This window comes from Pelobates fuscus, chromosome 2, assembly GCF_036172605.1.
Source record: "Pelobates fuscus isolate aPelFus1 chromosome 2, aPelFus1.pri, whole genome shotgun sequence".
In the NCBI taxonomy this organism is placed as follows: Eukaryota; Metazoa; Chordata; class Amphibia; order Anura; family Pelobatidae; genus Pelobates; species Pelobates fuscus.
The window spans coordinates 87,601,706-87,614,999 of record NC_086318.1 but is presented as its reverse complement, the minus strand read 5'-3'; the positions used below and the strand labels follow the sequence as shown (position 1 = coordinate 87,614,999).

The 13,294-nt window shown below is 41.9% G+C and overlaps 1 pseudogene; it reads left to right on the top strand.

Moving 5' to 3' along the window:
• Positions 1 to 10,414: 10,414 nt before the first annotated feature.
• On the top strand, positions 10,415 to 12,968 carry LOC134586176 (uncharacterized; annotated as a pseudogene).
• The last annotated feature ends 326 nt before the right edge of the window (positions 12,969 to 13,294 follow it).

The following is a 13,294-nucleotide window of genomic DNA, read 5'->3' as shown; positions in this document are numbered from 1 at the left end:
CCGCACATTCTCTTAACCAATCAAAACAAATAAGAATTAACTTCCTGCTTGACCGCATGGCTTGTCCAGCACAATGGAGGAGGGGAATACTACATCCGGTATTCTTGCACATGCTCAGTACACTACTGATCGTATCTTTGCCACGTGCAACCAACCGACCGATACGTCAGTATATGCACGTACGCATGCCACGTGGTAATCTCGGCCTACTAAATTTATTTTTACCACAGTTTCTCTGTATAAGCCCTTGGCCTGTTTCTCTGTATAAGCTTATGATAAAGACATAAAGCAGTCCTATGTCTGAGCAGTGACTTTGGATAAGAATCCCTTCTGATAGCTGCAGCTCTTTAACCCACCCTTAGGATTAAAGGTTCCTGGATTTGGACCTAGTACAGCTTTTCACATTCAGTGACTGAACAGTGCGGTACACACTCTGAATTCTGAAGTATACAACTCTCTAGAGGAACATCTATAAAGTACCACTATATATACAGTCAGAATGTTTCATACTTTTCTGTGTTATTTGTTTAACTAAGGTGGAATTCTCTTACACCCTCAACACGGACAAACAGTTTAAGGTGTGCGCTATTTCAGTTATACTTCTATGCAGTGAGTTAAATCATCAAATCAGAGGGAAAAAGGATAAAGTTTCAACAAACCATCTCGTATCCCGTAGCCAGTTCACATCCTTTTACTCAAACAGCACATGCAATGCACATACAGACTATAACCACTACTATAGCTCACATTTTACTGGGAGCAAGCAGTGCCTTAAGCAAGTCTGAGTTTTAAAAGCTCCCTACTGCAAACCAGGACATAGCTCAGAACATCTACAGCAAGGTAGACAATGGAGGACACTGTCAATCCCTAATATTGGACACTATCGTTTTATTGCATTTGAACTACTTGTGTATTTTTTTTAAACCATGTATCTTTAACCACTATTTCTTTGTCATTGTAATATACCTGGGCGTGCTTGTTCTTTACTATATGTGTGTTTAAAAAAAAAAAAAAAGAAAAAAAATATATATATATATATATGTGTGTATGTGCTTATTCAGACAAACATGCATATATTTTGTAGTTTGTTTTGTTCTGCATGCTAAAGGTATTTGTTCCCTGCCCTACTCATCATTGTTGGTTTGTTCACTTAAATGTTATTCAACTATCTGCTTATCTCTAAAGACTTTCTCTGTTATTTCTGCTCTCTCCCCCCCCCTCCCCCCCTTATTTTTATTGATACCCACCCAAATGGTCTTGCTTGACCAATCCTCACCTCTACTGTGCATCTCCATTCCATAGTTTTATTGCAGGCCTTTTTTGGCCCTATCCTCTCTCTTTCCACAGTCTGAGTTTTAAAAGCTCCCTACTGCAAACCAGGACATAGCTCAGAGGCAGACTGTCTGCCCCACTTTCTATCCTCTAGCACTTCCTCCCTCATACTTGGGGACTTTAACATCCGAATCAACAACAACTGCCCTGATGCCTCCAGTCTGCTCTCTGTAACCTCCTCCTTTGGCCTCACGCAGTTGTCAACTTCAGCAACTCATACAGCCGGAAACACTCTTGACCTCATCTTCACCAATCTCTGTACCACCTTTAATCTCTCCACTGTTCCATTTCCTTTGTCTGACCACCATCTGCTAACATTGGACATCGGCATACCCCGTACCCACATTTCACCACCCACAACTCTTCAATCTCACAGAAACCTCCACTGCCTTGATCTCCAGCATTTCTCCACCAAACTCAATACTCTCCTCTTACCCATCTCAAATCTAACTTGCCCTAACACGGCTTACCTCACTCTACAACTCAACTCTCTCCTCTCAACTCGACATCATGGCACCTCCTACAATTAAAGGCAGCAAGAGCCCCCGACTACAATCCTGACACACCAAACTGACCCGTTACCTCCAAAAATGTTCTAGAACTGTTGAACGCTACTGAAGAAAGTCTCACTTTCCATCTGACTTCCTCCACTAAAAATTTTTTGGCAGCGCTCCTATAGCCTGGCTCTCTCTGCTGCAAAAGTACATTACTTTAACACCCTCATAAGTACACTGTCCCATCAACCCAAACACCTATTTCACACTTTTGATGCTCTTCTTCACCCTGTTAATCCCCCTCCGTCTACCACCTTGTCCGCCACAAACTTTGCATCTCACTTCACTGAGAAGATCTCTACATTCAGAGAAGAGATTGCTTATTTCTCTCCTTCCCCTACCATTACATCACCCAACCCCACTCCCTCCACCACTCTACACTCATTCACACCTACTAGAGCAGAAGAGGTTTCTGCTCTGCTCTGGTCCTCCCGCCCCACCACCTGTTCCCTCAATCCTATTCATTCATATACCATCCGCAATATGTCTCCCTCTCTTACTCTTCCCCTCGCTAAAATTTTCAATCTCTCCCTTTCCTCTGGCACATTTCCCTCACATTTCAAACATGCAACTGTAACCCCAATTCTGAAAAAGCCCAGCCTTGACCCCAACTCCCCATCCAACTACCGCCCTATCTCGCTACTGCCATTTGCCCCCAAGATTCTCGAGAGAGTTGTGTACACAAGACTGATTGACTTTCTCAAAACCAACTCTCTGCTTGACCCCCTTCAGTCTGGATTCCGCACTGGTTATTCTGTCGAAACGGCTGTGACCAAATTATCCAACGATCTAATTGCTGCTAAATCTCGCAGCCATTACTCTACCCTAATTCTCCTTGATCTTTCTGCTGCCTTTGACACTTTTGATCATCAACATCTTCTTCGCATTCTCCGTAATTTTGGTCTACGGGATACTGCTCTCTCCTGGTGCTCCTCCTACCTCTCCCAGCGCTCTTTCAGTGTTTCTTTCTCTGACTTTGCCTCTTCCCCCTACTATTCTCTATCTACACTGCCTCCCCTTGGTAAACTCATCAGTTTCTGTTATCATTTTTTTCTGTTATCATTTCTATTCGGATGACACGCAAATCTACCTGTCCTCTCCTGATCTCTTTGCACCCGTCTTGACTGATGTCTCTGACTGCCTCTCTTCGATTTCCAAATGGATGGCTGCTCACTTCCTTAAACTCAACCTGTCCAAAACAGAACTTCTGGTCTTTGCTCCCTCAAGTGTTACTACCCCTTTGTCTGTCTCCCTCCAAGTCAACAGCGCTACCATCACCTCTACCTCACAGGCTCGCTGCCTGGGTGTTATTTTTTACTCCAACCTCTCCTTCACCCCTCATGTCCAATCATTCGTCAAATCCTGTCTCTTCCATATCTTTCCTATGGGATTGATGACTGATGATATCAGGCAAGAAGGTGAGGCCAACCATAGAGAGAGCAGCGTGGGCTGGGATAAAAAAGTAAGTAAAATATATTTTTTTAACCCTTGGTGAGTGGTCACCTAAATAGTGATTAGGACACCATCGCGTTAGGAATAAACATTTGTATTGCTAACGCTATGGTGTTCCTTTAACTTTGTGTGTGGGAGGAATTCGGTATATTTCTACAGAACTGAACAAATTGTCTGGTAGACCTCTACGAATTCAATTCTAATATAAAAAGAGAAAGCAATATTCTGTACTCCAACATGTTTTGATGAGTTCAAAATGATATATTGATGTTTGGTGCTTATAAAGTATCAACCAAAATCTGGAGTATTGCAGTGAGGGGTCATGGCTGTTCAGCTGAAAGCAAGATATAATTCTGTTTTATGTGCACTGCCGCTTACATAGAAACATAGAAACATAGACTGTGATGGCAGATAAGAACCATTCGGCCCATCTAGTATGCCCAATTTTCTAAATGCTTTCATTAGTCCCTGGCCTTATCTTAAAGCTAGGATAGCCATATGCCTATCCCATGCACAGTGGCGTACTAAGAGGGGGTGGCGGGCCACGGGTGGCACTCATTAGGGGGGTGCTATTTTTGCCAGTGTCATGAGTCACCCCCCCCCCCATCAATTGTGACAGTGCGCACCGTAGCGCCTTTGCGGCTGCATCTGTGGCTGGCCCGGCCGCACTATACTGCACTGACTGACTGCAGTAATATGGATGACTTGGAGCAGAGGGAGGAGTGTTGCAGCTTCGCGCAACTTGACACCGACGTGAGCAGCGCTGCCTGTCCACCTTCACGGATCTCCAGGAGGAGCAGAATGATTCATCATCTGTGAGGCACCAGCGGTCGGAGGCTCGGAGCAGAGCATGTCAGCGCAGAGGGCAAGGCATCATTAAATGTGAGTAGATCATTTTATGTGCAATGGGGGATTAATTAAGGGGGGGGGTGCAGTTTTTTTTTTTTTAATTAAGGTGCTGTACAGGTTTTTTGTTTTAATTAAGGGTGTGTGTGCAGGTTTTTTATATATATATTAAGGGGGTGCACTGCAGGGTTTTTATTATTAATGGGGGTGTGCAGGGTTGTATTTTTTTATTAAGGGGGGTGTGCAGGTTTTTATTTATTAAGGGGGTGTGCAGGTTTTTATTTTTTATTAAGGGGGTGTGCAGGTTTTTATTTATTAAGGGGGTGTGCAGTTTTTTTTTATTAAGTTGGGTGTGCAGGTATTTTTTTTATTAAGGGGGGTGCAGGTTTTTTTTTTTTCAATTAAAGTGGTGTGTGCTGGTTTTTTTCATTAAGGGGGGTGTGCAGTGTTTTTTTTTTTATTAAGGGAAGGTGTGCAGGGTTTAAAAAAAAATACAAATTGCACAGCATACAGTATTAATATAAAACAAGACTAGGCACAAATAATCCAACTACAGATGCTAGTAATAAAATGATTTACACAGTGCCCCTGATAGAACTGTTAAATATGATCCCGAGCATGTTTCCGTGACTGCATTGCTACATTATAGTTTTTTTTGGGGTTTTTTTTATTTCATTATTTTTTTTTTTATTTGACACATATACAAAACATTTCCATCCACAATAGTATTAACAAAAGGAACCATTATCCTCACATTGTATAGCATATAAAATTAATATATTTCCAGATTCCCAATAGTGAATATTCCAAATCTTCTCTTGTGCTCAGAAATGTTATCATATAAAATGAATCCATATAACATAATAACATGATCACCAAACATGCCAATATTTTAACCAACCTTTTTCTCTACAATTAAAGTGCAATATATATAACCATACAGATCGTCCTTATTTTTTTTTAGCTTACTTATATAGCACCACAACATTGGCTAGTTGACTTCATGATCCTTCGTTACTGTGATAGACATAACTCACATTACAAAAACAGACACTAACATGCATTGCATACTCTACTTGGGGAATATCAGTGGACCCTCTATTTCATTACCTTTTATTCAAAAAAAAGAGAAAAAGCAAGAAAAAAAGAAAAAAACTCTAATTACTCTGTCCAGGGATTTAAGTATCTATACTCTCCATTTTTTTTCCTCCAAAAATTACTGACATCTCTAATTTTACCTGACTGGTATCCCAAGACCTCCATAGTTAATTGATATTGGACTTGTGAGTATAATTGGACCTGTGTAAAATTCGCACTACTCTTCCAATTCCTTGCGATTATTATTTTTATCGCTGCCACGAAGTGTACATATATAAATTTTTCTTTAAATTGAAGTGTTTGTAAATTTAAATGAAATAAACCATTATGATGGCCTCTAGGAATATTTCCCTCTATAATATATTCCAATGTTTCAAAGGCCATATACCACAGATTTTTGACCTTACTGCATTCCCATCATATATATCCAAAAGTCCCCTCTTTTTCATTACATCTCCAACACAATGGGGAATTGGAGGTATACATTTTAGACATTCTGGTGGGGACTAAATACCAGCGGTTCATTAATTTAAATAGTACCTAAAGAAGACTCAAACAATTAATTATTTTACTTGTTTGCATTAATACTTGATCCCATTCAGTTTTAAAGATCTGTACATTTAGTTCTTTGCTCCATTTTTGAATATTTACATTCGTAATTGGTGCTTCAATTTGAAGAAGAGCACTCCTTGATTTTGAGGCTATTTGCGGTACTATCTCATTTTTTAATAAAGCAGTCAGATTTTCTATACCCTCTATGGGTCGAGGTAACAAAAAATGTTTAATAAAACCTCTAATTCTTAAGTAGTTATACCACTCCTTCCTAGGTAACGAAAATTCTTGTGTCAAATTCTCAAATGACTTGATTTTATCTCCTGATATTATTTGGTTTATATACTTAATGCCTTTCCCTGTCCACTCACTTATATTAATATCTTTCATCCTTAACTGTATAATACAAAAGTTAGAGTTTCGGGGGGCGGAGCCTAGCAGCTAAGCAGCCCAGACGTGTTCAGCACGAGCTCCCACGTCTGGGTTGAAAAACAGGGTGTTTCACCCCCAAAAAACGGCACTTACCAACCGCAGCTTCTACTGCTGATAACCGGGAGAGGCTGCTGCACCAAACGGTACCTCTCCCGTTCTTCTACGCTAGTGGATCAACCAACGAGGCTTGCGGCCTACAGAGGACTGAGTCCGGGAGAGACGGCCGCTCTCCAGGATCTCCAGCAACGAGTGGGCACTCGGTGAATCCTCCCCCCCCCCCGGACCGGTGGGGGTCATCCCGGTCCATACTACACACCATACGGAAAGCGGGTACAGAAGAAAGCGGGAAGCTGTTAAACTGCGATCTCCCCCAAAATGGCGGAAACAGTTTCTGCAAGCGACACGAGGCAGACCACAGCAGATGGATGCGCTGCGCTCGACCGCATGCTGCTACACATCGACGAGGTCTTCGCCCGGTTCTGGAAGCACTTAGACGAACGCGTAGCAACGGCGGCTGGGGGAGAGAAAAACGGACAAAGGCGAGCAGGGGAAGGGGTACGTGGGTCCATGCCAGGCACCACAGCCCACCGAGCACCCAGGCCGCACACAAACAGCCCTTCTGGGCAGAAAGCCAACGAGAAGCTCACCCCAAAGCCCCAAGAGCCACAACGAAAGGCCCCTCAACAGCTGACACAGCATGACACTCCCAGGCGGATTGCAACCCCCAAGCAGCAGCCAGCGGCACAGAGGAAGGCCCCACCCTGGCGGCGAGCAAAGCACCATCCGTCGCACCGGCTGCGCAAGCACAAGCAGAAGACAAAGCAAAGCCGGATCCATAAGAGACATACCTCTGCACAGCACAGAAGACTCCCGGTACTCCCAGCGACTACCACCAAAGGGTCTGACCGAGCCCACTTGCCAAGACAGGAGACGGGAGGCCTGGGCTACCCTTCCAATAGCCTCCGAAAACAAGCCGGAGAGGGACTCACACCCAGGGAAATCTTGCATGCCGCCTCACTGAACCCCCACTTTCAGGTTTTCTGCTTCCCAGACTTGGGAATTGGCTGACTGGACACAGATCATTGATCAGTAAAGTCCCTACTAAGCTAGAGACTTCACTATGCATGTTTACTATGCCTGTTTTTATGCAGTATTACTATTTTCTTTCTGCATGATATGTTACTGTCTGCCGACATTGCTGCTTCCCTATCGTTTTCCCTAGCCTGTTCACACGGGGGTTTGTGGGGGGAGAAGTCACTGGTAGTTATTCTCCTGTGTAATTTACTAAGCTATGTCCAGACTAGCTCAGGTTCAAGCGAGTTTAACCTATTTGTGCCTTTGCTGTTTGCAACCTATGCTCAGTAACACACATGTCTATTCTAAGTTTGCTTGATTATTTTACGTTAAAGAGTGTTATAATGCAGCTAGGCACTCACAGCGCTACTGATTAAAAGAAAGGTACCCTCTTTGTTAGCCTTAGCATTAATCGATCACTGCTATAAGAACGTTTTACTACAAGCCAGGCAAACTTCAGCGAAATAAATTGTAACCCTAAGCATACCCATGCCCCAATTGTTAAAAACGTCAGTATTAGCAATGAAAATAGCAAGAACACCATACGCTTGAGCCCTTTATTCTACTACTATTGTTATAAAAACTGTGATACTCACTGACCATCATTAATATTATATAAAATTGTGCAGACCCTCTATGTGTCATATGTAAAATGCATGTTGAAAATGCGCACGTGACTGCTATTGTGGCACCACGGCATACCTGTGAAACCTTGCACGCAAAAAATAAAGAATTTAAAAGTTAGAGTTTCCCAATATTTTGTTATTTATTCCGCTGTTAATCCTCAACTTTTCCCATTCCATCAGGATTGATTTCAAACAATTATTTAAAGAACAAACCCTCTTAATTCTTTCATCCCGTTTAGTTAACCAAATCAGTTGATATAGTTTTTCCGTTTCTGACATCTCCATTTCTAAATGGTACCAGCCATCTTCTTCAGAACTTAAAAGTTGCGTCTTATATATATGGAACATCATATTAGCTAAATAGGTAATATTCACATTTGGAAAATGTATACCTCCGTTTCTACTCTTCTGCATCAAGAGTTTTTTATTCATTCTTGGCCTTTTTCCTTTCCATATAAAATTGTTTATATCTTGTATCATAGCTAACCATGGTTGGGGCATTCTTAGGGGGACCATACTAAAAAGATAGGACCATTTGGGAAGTAAATACGAATTAACCAAATTAATTCTTACCCACCAGGATAGTTCGATTTGTCTCCATCTTTTTAATGACTCATGAGTTGATCTAAATGTTTTTAAGAAATGTGTTTGCATCGTGTCTTTTAAATCATCAGTAAGTGTTATTCCCAGATAAGATAGTTTCTTTTTATTACAATTAAAATTATATCTTTCTTTTATATGTAAACTACATTCCCTGAAGATGTTAATAGCTAAGAAGGTAGATTTAGTTACATTTATTTTATAGTTTGAAATCAGACTGTATTTATTTACCTCTTCCATCAGGGCACCAAGGGATTCGACAGGGTCGGTTAGGGTCAACATTAAATCGTCTGCATATAAATTAAGCTTAAATTCTTTATCTCTATATCTGAAACCTTTTATTCGGGAATTATTTCTTATATTAATAGCAAGGATCTGCATTTTCATAATATATAAAATGGGCGATAAGGGACAACCCTGTCTCGTTCCATTATTTAATGTAAACCAGTCTGCACATATGTTTGGGGCCACTGTTCTTGCCGTTGGACCTTCATATAGCGCAAGAATTGCATTAAGCATTGTTTATTTGTTTAATAGTTTTTTTCTATATTTTTTAATAATTTAGCCTAATCTTTTTTTATTTAACAAAAAATAAAGAATGAAGATAGCCCAGTCTCAGCAGAGCTCAGACATGTCTGAAGTTAAGGCCAATTGATGAAGTAATAAAGGATAGGGTCTCAGGGAAAGAAAGATGTGAAAGCTTTATAGCAAAATTTTCCTTGATGTCTGAGAGAATTGTGTTATAGTCCAAACGTGTCATGTGCTTAATGAACTTGGAACTTGGAAGATAGATGATCAGAAATGCAAAGTGATTGAAAATATTAATGTAAGGCTAAGAATGACTGGGTAACAAATGATACATTTACCACATTTGATATGTAGGGTGGGTGCAGGGTTTTTATATGAAGGGGGGTATGAATTTGATATGTAGGGTGGGTGCAGGGTTTTTGTGTAGGAGGGGTGGAGGAGGTTTATGGAATAGGGGTGCAGGGTTTTTGTATAAGGGGTTTTCTAGAAGGGGTGAGACCAGGGGCTTTGTAGAAAGGGGCAGGGCAGAAGTTTTCTAGAAGTTTTTCACCAGACCCTTTCTACAAAACCCTTACCCTGGCCCCCTTCTACAAAACCTCTGCCCTATCCGCTCCATCTTTTAAACCCAAATCCCTTAATATGCTGTTTCTGTTTTTTCAAGATGTTTTGTATTTATAAATGTATTACATTTTATAGCAATACAGTTCCTAGAAATGTGTTTAACCCCTTAACGCCTTTATGGCGTACTGTGCCGCCCTGCAATATTAGATCTTTAACGACGTTAGGGTGGCATAGTACGCACTAAGGACCAAGTCCTGTAGGGAGCCCAGATACTTACCTTCTGCAAGGATCCTTATCGGGGGGACTGTCTGACAGCACAAGGGTTCCCCCATCAGCAAATCCATCCTAAATCCGAATCAGCAGTTTAGATCACTGCCTGCAGGGGAACCCGCCTCAACTCTTAAAATAATAATGAAATGTAAAACTTAATTAGAACTAAATAATAAATAAACATGATATATATGTCTATTTTTTATGTATTATACTGCTGTACAAAAATACGAGAACAGTAAACTATATAATTTTGATATCAGTGAAATTGAAGTGTTTGTGAGAATTCAAAATGCAAAAATAAATAAATGTAAACACTAACTTTGCCCACAGTTTGTGACTACTAAAAAATACTGGACATACCCAAGTTTAAATACCCTGGGTTGTCTACTTTTACAAATGGTATGCCAAGATGGGAAATACGACAGATATCACACTAACGAACTCTAGAACCAAAATACATTTTGATTTTATGCAGAAAACACCAATATGATGCGAAATCGACCAAGCGGGTCTCCGCAACAAAAAAGTAAGAAGGCAAGAGAGAAGTGAGCTGAGGCGATGTCTGAATCAATTTTATAATATGTTGCACCTTCAACATCTACCGCAGCAGGAGAAAGTGCTGAAGACATTCAGTCTGGTGAATCCAGCGGTGAAATGCCTGAAGTATCTTCTCAAGAAATTTCACATGTGAAAGTGCAAGAATTGGAGAAGATAAATTTTATCTTCAAGCGATGAAAGTGATGTAGACGAAGGAGATGCCAGCAGAAGCCTGCATCAGGAAGACTCTGATGATGAAGAAGAAGAAGAGGAGACTTTTCAACTGTCAGTTTATTCTGATGTTGTTGCTTGGCCAGTTCCAGTTCCAGATGTTTTAAGAGTGGACCTTATTAAAGGGACTCTCCAGGCAGAGTCTTTTACTCACCTGGTTCCAGCGCCAGGAGCCTCGTGAAGCCGCGCCCCCTATTTCGTCAAAATGACGAAATAGGCGGGCGCGAGCAGGGAGCAATCAGACAATTCCATTTGGAAGCGTCATTGCTCCCTTGTGCACATGCGCACTTACTTCAGAGGGCGGCATTCATGCCACCCTCTGAAGTCCTGAGCACACTACCGCGCATGCGCGTGGTGTGCGCGGCTGCGAGCTGAGCTGACTGACAGCTCAGCTCGCGGTGTTTGCCTGCCCCCCTCCTCTGCTGACAGGCTGGAGAGAGAAGGCGCGCACACAGTGCCTTCTCTCTCCTGCACACGTCAGACGTATTTTAATACGTCTGACGTGTACAGGGCCTTTTTAGGTCCTTGAATTATAGGAAGTCCCTCTGGTGGCCGTCTGAGTGACGGCCACTGGAGGTATTCCTATCAATCAATGTAAACACTGTATTTTCTCTGAAAATACAGTGTTTACATCGGATTGCCTGCAGGGAGCTATAGATCATACTTGAACAACTACATTAAGCTGTAGTTTTTCAGGTGACTATAGTGTCACTTTAAGAAGGGAAGGAAACTCTTCCAAAATAGAGATGGGCCATTCAGTCCTGTTGAAAGGCAAGGAGAGAAATCAAAAGGGTAGAGTCGACAGCTGACCACTGTATGGTTCTATGGGGCTCTGCCTAATGGCGAAAAAATTCTTAGAACGTGGGTGGTGAACTCTTCATCAAAACAAAGTTTGTTTTGTTCTTGCTGCAGATTTTTTGCTGTTGATGACAAAGTAAAAGGCACATCCAGTTTTGTTACTGGGTTTCAATTGTGGTGGAAGCTAAACCCAAATGTGCCTGATCATGAGGCTTCTGAGCAGCATCTTACATGCTTGAAGAAAAGACCTTGAGAGCAGGATTGAAGCTACAAAAATGCCTTGATCATGTCCATCAAACAGTGGACAGAGAGAAAAGGAAATGGAGGGATATTTTGCATCACCTCTTGGATGTAACTTTGTTTCTGGCTCACCAGAATCTTCCTGTCATGGTTCTCACCACGACATCCAGACGAGGTTACCCCAGAGGTGCCCAACAAGGGATTTGAACCTGGGTACTTTGTGGTCCTGGGCCTGTTGTTTCTCATCTGAGCCACCTTACAGCTCAAGTATAGCCTATAGTCCGATCTTGCCTTGTATCCAGCACTGGGGGCTGGACATATCTGTGGTTGCTCCAATATTCTCAGCACACCTGAAGCTGATGGCCCAATTAGCCAGGTATAAGACACTGCCTCTCCCTGAGAGCAGTGTCAGTTCATTGACTCTGGTTCCTGTATTGCTGTTTTAACCCCTTAAGGACAGACAACGGATATATTCCGTCATGATTCCCTTTTATTCCAGAAGTTGTGTCATTAAGGGGTTAATGTTCTCCTGTTGATTCCTGACCTTGGCTTGTTATTTCTCCTGTTTATGTCTGTATCTGTACTGCGACTTGGAGCATCATCCTGCACAGCCCCCGTGCACAGACTCACAGGCCAGGTGAGTTCTTCCCTGACCACCATGGCCTGTGTTTAATTGCAAGGGTGAGCATATCTCTGCATACCGGACTCCCACAAAGGTAAGCCGTGACACTTCCTTTTTGTGGTCATAGAAAGGCAACTTACTGGAATTGGTAGAATTGCTCTCAAACTATGATCCCATTTTAAAGGAACATTTCAGGAGTCTGAAACATGCTGTTGCATCTGGAAAGAGAATGACTCCCTATTTCTCTCCAAAAAATTCTGAAAAAATTAGTTTGTCCTTTGGAAATCACGTGAAGGACAAAATAGTGGCTGATTTCAAGAAAGCAAAGTACTTTGGGATTCTTTTTGACAGCACCCCTGATGTGTCCAACACTGATCAGATGTGTGAAGTGATCAGATATATTCATATTGAAGGTGACAATGTTGAAGTAAAGGAATAATTCTTGGGCTTCTTTCCTATTGCTGAAAAGACTGCTGCTGAGCTCACAGAAAATATCCTGCAACATCTGGAGGAAGATGGACCAGACATAAGCCTTTGCGTGGTCAAGGATATCATAATGCTGCAACTATGGCAGGGATTCATGGTGGGGTTCAGGCAAAAATAAGAGATTAATCCCAAGGCTTTGTTTATGCCATGTTCAAACCATTCTCTGAACCTCTGTGGGGGTGCACTCATTTGGAAGTGTTGCTTCCTGTGTGACCTTTTTTGGAACATTGGAGAGAGTGTATTCCTTTTTTTCGGTTTCAATGCATCGTTGGGAATTGCTGATGGAGAATTTAGGTGTGACAGTGAAGACTTTCCCAAACAAGATGGAGCGCCCATTATGATGCTGTGAAGCCCGTGATGGCAAATTTTGAAAAACTGACTCCAGCCCTTGAAAAACTGTGTAGTCCCAAAGAAAATGTGGACACAAGAGCATGGGCGTCGGAACCCCAAAA